The sequence below is a fragment of the Equus caballus genome, unplaced genomic scaffold (assembly GCF_041296265.1).
Source record: "Equus caballus isolate H_3958 breed thoroughbred unplaced genomic scaffold, TB-T2T unassigned-0001837, whole genome shotgun sequence".
In the NCBI taxonomy this organism is placed as follows: Eukaryota; Metazoa; Chordata; class Mammalia; order Perissodactyla; family Equidae; genus Equus; species Equus caballus.
This window is the reverse complement of record NW_027222201.1, coordinates 22,501-30,060: the sequence shown is the minus strand read 5'-3', so window position 1 is coordinate 30,060 and position 7,560 is coordinate 22,501.

Here is a 7,560-nt window from a genome sequence, read left to right as displayed (position 1 = left end):
CTCTACGACTTGTGGGCTCTGTCTGTCCGTCTGCCTTAGAAAGACCCTCTGGGCCGGAAGTGACAGGCTGCACACAATTCCTGACAGACTGCGGACAATTCCTCCGTCGTCACGGTCCTTCTCTGATGACGTGCATGGTTTCGGTTTGACAGCGACCCCCACCCCCCACCCCGCCCTGATTTTCTAAGTCCTCCCGGGACCCGGGAAGTGCTCGGGCCGCTCAGGGAATCGGGGGCCGGCAGCCCCGGCCTGCCCCGTGGCATCTCCGGGGACTTTTCCACCCTCTGTCCGCGTCAGCCAGCCGGCAGCCCCGGCCCGGCCCAGGAGTCACGTGGGGAGTCTGTCCCCTTCCTGGCAAGCCCACCCACCCCACCCCCCTCCCCGCCGATTTTCCAAGACCTCCTTCTGCGCCCAGGGTTGCCCTGTGCTGCCTGGGAGCTCCGAGGTGGACATCCTGGGGCCTCGCGTGGTGACCTCCCGGCCGCCCCAAGCGGGCCCAGAGAGAAAGAGAGAGAGAGACAGAGTCAGAGACAGAGAGACAGAGAGACAGAGACAGAGGTAGACAGAGAGAGACCTGACCCGGCGGTGGGCTCAGGCTGTGCACTCTCGCTGGCCGGTGACCCGGTTCCCTCCCGCTGACCCCTCCGCGCCGGTTGTTGGGCGCCATCTGGCGGCCGCTTTTACAGAGTGGCCCTCCTCCGGAGCCCCGGCGACATGAGCAAGGGATGGGACTTGCAGGACATCTGTGTGGTTTCCAGTGTGGGTCTGTGTGGAACAGAGCTGCTAAGAACATTCATGCCCCGGATTCTGTGTGAATGAACAGGAACGTGGCCGCAGCCCCCACCCCGCCCCCCGCCCCAGCCCCCGGGAGTGGCGGGAGTGGTGCCCTCCAGACCACCCTCGGGTTGGATGCCTCCCTCCCTGGAAGGACTCACGGGACTCCACAAAAGCTGACTTCCTGGAGGTCCAGCGGAGACCCCCAAGGCCCAAGGCCCCCCCCCACCACCACCACAGATCACTGTGGAAGCCTTAACGACCCAAGGCTCCAGCTACATACAGACGCTCTTAGGAGGCAAGATACACCAAGGGCTTATGTAGGTTGCCACTTTCGGTGGTTGTTTCCGCGGCGTGTGAGTTTTGGAACCCGCCACGCCATTTTTCACAGAGGCCATACCGTTTCCCTTCACCACCAGTGAGGCGTGAGTGACTGACTTGGCTTCTCCGCGACCTCACTAGCAGTTTGATCCTGTTCCTGTATTTGGAAGAAGCCAGTCTCACCCGTGTGTCCCCACAATGTCTCCCTCTAATTTTCTCACTTGCTTTTCCAGGGAACAGCTCACATCTTTGCATGCGCTTATTGGTCATCCATGCGTACCTCCTCCTCCCCAGGTGAAAGTGCCTGCTCTGTCTATTGGCCTTCCATTGTATTTGTATTTTTCAGTGTTGATTTCCCCCGGGTCTCCACTCCATTGTGGGGGTTTTTTGTTGTTGTTGTTTTTTTTTTTTCTGCTTAAAGATTGCCACCTGAGCTAAGCCTCTGTTTCCCATCTTTGTCAGTTTCAGAGGGTAGATTTCTCAGTCTTGCTCTTTCCCAAGTTCTGCACGCCCTTGTGTGTGTGTGTGTTTTTTTTTTTTTTTTTTTGCTCAAATATTGAACCTAAGCTAGCATCTGTTGCCCATCTTCGTCAGTTTGAGAGGGTAGGTTTCTCAGTGTTGCTTTTTCCCCAGGTCTCCAAGTCCCTCAGTGTGTGTGTGTGTGAGTGTGTGTGTTTTCTTTGCAAGATTGGCACTTGAGCTAACGTGTGTTGCCAATCTTTGTCAGTTTCAGAGGCTAGATTTTTCAGTATCGCTCTTTCCCAAGGTCTCCACTCCCTTGCTCTTTTCTTTTCTTTTTTTTTTTTTTTTTTGGCTTAAAGATTGTCACCTGAGCTAGGCTCTGTTGCCCTGCTTCCTCCGTTTCAGCGGGTACCTTTTTTCAGGGTTGCTTTTTCACCGGGTCTCCTCGCCATTGTATTTTTATATTTTTTATTTTTTTTGCTTAATGATTGCCACCTGAGCTAGCCTCTGTTGCCCATCTTCTTCAGTTTCAGATGGTAGATTTCTCAGTGTTGCTTTTTCCCCAGGTCTCCACGCCCTTGTGTGTTTCTTTTGCTTAACGATTGCCACCTGAGCTAGCCTCTGTGGCCCATCTTTGTCAGTTTCAGAGGGTAGATTTCTCAGTCTTGCTCTTTCCCAAGTTCTGCACGCCCTTGTGTGTGGGTTTTTTTTTTTTTTTTTTTTGCTCAAATATTGAACCTAAGCTAGCATCTGTTGCCCTTCTTCGTCAGTTTCAGAGGGTGGATTTCTCCGTGTTGCTTTTTCCCCAGGTCTCCACGCCCTTGTGTGTTTCTTTTGCTTAACGATTGCCACCTGAGCTAGCCTCTGTGGCCCATTTTCGTCAGCTTCAGAGGGTGGATTTCTCAGTGTTGCTTTTTCCCCAGGTCTCCAAGTCCCTCAGTGTGTGTGTGTGTGAGTGTGTGTGTTTTCTTTGCAAGATTGGCACTTGAGCTAACGTGTGTTGCCAGTCTTTGTCAGTCAGAGGCTAGATTTTTCAGTATCGCTCTTTCCCAAGGTCTCCACTCCCTTGCTCTTTTCTTTCTTTCTTCCTTTCTTTCTTTCTTTCTTTCTTTTTGGCTTAAATATTGTCACCTGAGCTAGGCTCTGTTGCCCTGCTTCCTCCGTTTCAGCGGGTACCTTTTTTCAGGGTTGCTTTTTCACCGGGTCTCCTCGCCATTGTAGTTTTTTATTTTATTTTATTATTTTGCTTAATGATTGCCACCTGAGGTAGCCTCTGTTGCCCATTTTCGTCAGCTTCAGAGGGTGGATTTCTCAGTGTTGCTTTTTCCCCAGGTCTCCACGCCCTTGTGTGTTTCTTTTGCTTAAAGATTGCCACCTGAGCTAGCCTCTGTTGCGCTTCTTTCTCAGTTTCAGAGGGTAGATTTCTCAGTGTTGCTTTTTCGCCAGCTCTCCACGCCCTGGTGTCTTTCTTTTCTGCTTAAAGGTTCCAACCTGAGCTAGCGTCTGTTGCCCATGTTCCTCAGTTTCAGAGGGTGGATTTCTCCGTGCTGCTTTTTACCCGGGTCTCCACGCCCTTGTGTGTTTCTTTTGCTTAACGATTGCCACCTGAGCTAGCCTCTGTTGCGCTTCTTTCTCAGTTTCTGAGGGTGGATTTCTCAGTGTTGCTTTTTCCCCAGGTCTCCACGCCCTTGTGTGTTTCTTTTGCTTAACGATTGCCGCCTGAGCTAGCCTCTGTGGCCCATTTTCGTCAGCTTCAGAGGGTGGATTTCTCAGTGTTGCTTTTTCCCCAGGTCTCCACGTCCCTCAGTGTGTGTGTGTGTGTGTGAGTGTGTGTGTTTTCTTTGCAAGATTGGCACTTGAGCTAACGTGTGTTGCCCATCTTTGTCAGTTTCAGAGGCTAGATTTTTCAGTATCGCTCTTTCCCAAGGTCTCCACTCCCTTGCTCTTTTCTTTGTTTCTTTGTTTCTTTCTTTCTTTCTTTTTGGCTTAAATATTGTCACCTGAGCTAGGCTCTGTTGCCCTGCTTCCTCCGTTTCAGAGGGTACCTTTTTTCAGGGTTGCTTTTTCACCGGGTCTCCTCGCCATTGTAGTTTTTTATTTTATTTATTTATTTTTTTGCTTAACGATTGCCACCTGAGCTAGCCTGTGTTGCCCATGTTCGTCAGTTTCAGAGGGTAGATTTCTCAGCGTTGCTTTTTCCCCAGGTCTCTACGCGCTTGTGTGTGTGTGTGTGTGTGTGTGTGTGTTCTGCTTAAAGATTGCCACCCGAGCTAGCCCCTGTTGCCCATCTTCGTCAGTTTCAGAGGGTAGATTTCTCAGTGTTGATTTTCCCCCAGTTCTCCACGCCCTCGTGCTTTTTTTTTTTTTTTAATTTCCTTAAATGTCGGCACCTCAGCTAGCCTCTTTTTCCCATCTTCGTCCGTTTCAGCGGGTAGACTCTCCGCCTGCCTTCGACAGACCCTCTGCGCTTGAAAGCTTTCCTCCTCCCGTCATCACGGTCCTTCTCGGATGACGTGCCTGGTTTCGGTTTGACCGTCCCCGCCCGCCCTGATTTTCTAAGTCCTCCCGGGAGCCCCGGGGGCGCTCCGGCCGCTCCGGGAAGCGGCGGCCTCCCGGCCGCACCGGCTCAGCCCGGCCCGGGCCGACCCCTGGCCTCTCTGGGGGAACTCTCCCCGTCCCCTTCCCGGTGAGCGCCCGAGAAACCTTTTCCGGGTCCCCCTCCTGCGGCTGGGGCTGCGCCTTGGCGGCCGCGAGCCCGCGGGCGGACGCCCCGGGGCCGAGCTGGGCCGGGAGGCTGGGTCCGAGGGGGCGCCGGGACGGGATCTGGCGGCCCGGCGGCCCGGCTGTGCTCCCCGGCGGGCCCGCGCTCCGGCTCCGTCCCGCTGAGGCGGTCGCCGGTCGCCGGGTGCCACCTGGCGGCCGCTTTTATATCGTCTCTTTCCTCCGGAGCTCCGGCGACGCGGGCCAAGGGACGGGACTCGGCCGCGGTGACCGAGGCAGAGTCCCGGGAGGCCGGCGTCGCTGGCGGGATCTGGCCCGGTGGCGCCGGGGCGTGAGCGCGACGCCCGCTCGCCGGAGATTGGAGGTGCAGGCTACTGAGGGAGGTGGCTGTCGCCGCGCCGCCCGGTGCCGGCCGGGGTGTGGGGCCTCCCGGACGGGTCGACCAGCAGCCGCCGGTGCCCCTCCGTCCCCGGGAGGGGGTGGGGGGCCGCCGCGGGGGAACGGGCGAGGGAACTCGTCCCGTGCCCGGCCGTCGTCCTGAGGGCGGCCCGGTGGTCGGGCCTTCCGCGTCGCCGATCCCCTTTCCGCGCCCCGCTCCGGAGGTGGGGGACCGGCCGGGGCCTTGCGGGGGAGGCCCGTGGAGGGCGCGACGGGCTCGGCCGCCGGGCTGGCCTTTTCCCCACTGGTCTTCCGAGTCGACCGGCTCTGGCGGTGGGGACCGGGCCCGGTCCTCGGATGCCTCCTCCTCCGTGGCAGTTTTTTGTCCAAGTCCCGCCCTGGAGAAGAGCGTGGACCGGCCCCGGGAGCCCTCGAGGGCGGGCCGGGGAGGGCGTCCCCGGCCGGGACGCGTGCCCGGGGTGGGTCCGGGCCGTCGGACCGGACTTCTCTCTCCGAGTTTCGCGGGTCGCGTCTTTGTCCGGAGGTGGGAGGGGGCCGGCTCGAGGCGTAGGTGGAGCCCCGGCTGAGGGACGGGAGCCACGGTCCCGCCCCGGGCCCGGTCGCCGGAGGCTCCTCCGTGGAATTCTTTTCTAAGTCCTGACCCGGCGACTCAGAGGGAGGGACCGACCGGTCCCGGCCCGCGCGGGCGGCCCGGGGAGGCTGTCCCCGGCTCCCCCTGCCGCCACGCTTCTGGGGTCGACCAGATGGCCCCGGGAGCTCCGGGCCTGGTGGCGATGGGGTCGTGCTTGGGGTCTGGTGGCCGTGGCCGTGATCCAGGGGTTCCCCTCGTGATCCGTGGGTGGGCCCCGTCTCCGGGCGCGGCGATTCTTGCCCCTGAATGGGTGGTTTTGTGCCGCCAGATAAGTGCTGACACGCTCTGCTCGGGTGACAGTCGCCCGAGAGCTTCCGGGTGCCTGGATGCGTGTGCGGGGAGGTCTCCGGGCTCTGGCCGAGAATCGGACGCCCGTTTCCACCCCCGCCGCTTGAGCCGCCCGCTGGGGCCTGCGCGCCGGCTCTTGTGCGTTCCAGGCGTCCCCCGCGACCGTGGTGCCACCTCCGGTCTCTGGTACCCGAGGGCGGCGGGGTTAGGGGCGCGGGGTCCTCTACCACGTGCACTCCCTGCCGCCGGCACCCGGGTGCGGTCGCGACTTACCCCGTCCCGCCGGCTCCGTGCCAGTGCGTGTCAGGCGTTCTCGTCCTGGGGTCGTCGCCCGCGCTTGCTAGAGGAGGAGGGGGGCCGGTGAGGCTGAAGCAGGCTCCTCCGCTGGCTGTCCTCGCCGGCCTTCCCTTGCTCGGGGATCCCTCGCGTTATGCTGCTGATCGATGTGGTGATGCTGTGCTCTCCCGGGCCGGGCCTAAGCCGTGCCAGACGAGGGACGGACGTTCATGGCGAACGGGACCGCTCTTCTCGCTCTGCCCGCGGGCCCCCTCGCCCGTTCTCCCCCGCTGCGAGTGGCGTGTGGGAGGTGGCAGGGGTGCGGAATCCGGCCCGACCTCGCTCCCCCCGCCCCGTGCCTTGTGGCGTGGGCGGTGTCGGGGTCTCCGTGACGCGGCGGATGCTCCGCCTGTGCCTCTTGGCTGTGTCTCGCGGGCGGCCCTCCCCACGGTGGGGCGGGCCGTGTTGCCGCCGCGCCGCGCGCCTTCTTGGACGCGTGAGCGCGCTCCCCCGGCCGTTGGCGGTGCCCCTGGAGTGTTCCAGGTCGTCCCTCAGGCGCCCGAGGCCGAGTGGCGGTGTCGTTCCCTGTTCCCGTCGCCCTCCTCAGGTGACCGCTGCGCTGGTGTGTCTGAGAAGCGGGGGGTCGAGTCGGTAAGGGAGGCGTGCCCGTCCCCCTCGCGGGGGACGGGTGCCTCGTCGCCCCCACCCCACGGCGTGCCGTGTGGGGGCGGGCAGGCTCGGGCGCGTGCCCGCGTGTTCCCCTTGCTGGGGTTTCCACGCGGGTGTGGGAGTGATTGTGGCGGGCCGAGCCAGCGGCGTGATGCTGGCTCTTTGGTTGGGAGGTGCTGTTTGATCGGCACCTCCGTCCCAGTCTCTGCCTCCCTTGGTCTCGGCCTGAGGGGAGGCACTGACTTGGGAGCCGCACAGGGGCCTTTTAGATCCCTAGCTAAGCCCAGTGTGGCCGGAGATGGCGAGCCCGGGGCAGCGCGGGCTCGCGGCCCTGACCACGGACGCTCCGACTTGCTCTAGGCCTTACCTCTACCGCAGATCCCTCCTGCGTTGTGTGGCCATGGTGTCTGTAAGCGCCTTGGTGGGCCCGATGGCGGACGATGGGCGGGGGCGACACGCCCTCGGTGAGAAAGCCTTCTCTAGCGATCCGAGAGGGTGCCTTGGGGTACCGGACCCCCCTCCTCTGCGCGTAGTAGCCACGGACGCCACCACCGTGGCGCGTGGGCAGAGCCGCTCTTTGCCTACCGCGGCCGGCGCCTCCCCCCTCCGAGTCGGGGGAGGGTCACGCCCGGCCGGGCCGTCGTTGGGCGCGGGGCCGCGCGTGTGCGCGAGCGTGCGCGTGGTTCTCCCGTCGCGTGCTGGGGTGGGGAGAGGGCCCGGCCCTGTCCGGGCTCCGCCCCGCCGCGAGCGGCTGGCTCTCCGCTCGCTCCCGTCCCGAGCCGCAGCCGGTGGTGGCGTGCGGGCATGGGTGGGGGCCGCCGCCGCTCTCGGGCGCGTTCCCTCGGGACGTGGGTCCCGGAGCAGACCAGACAGGCAGACGGGTGGCTGGGTGGACGGGGCGGCCCCCGGCGGCGGGGGCGCCTCACGTAGGCCCCGGCGGTGGGGCCGGGCCCGCGGGAGGCCGAAGGGTGGCTGAGGCCGGCCGGCGTCCCAGGCGTCGTGGGACCGCCCTCGCGTGT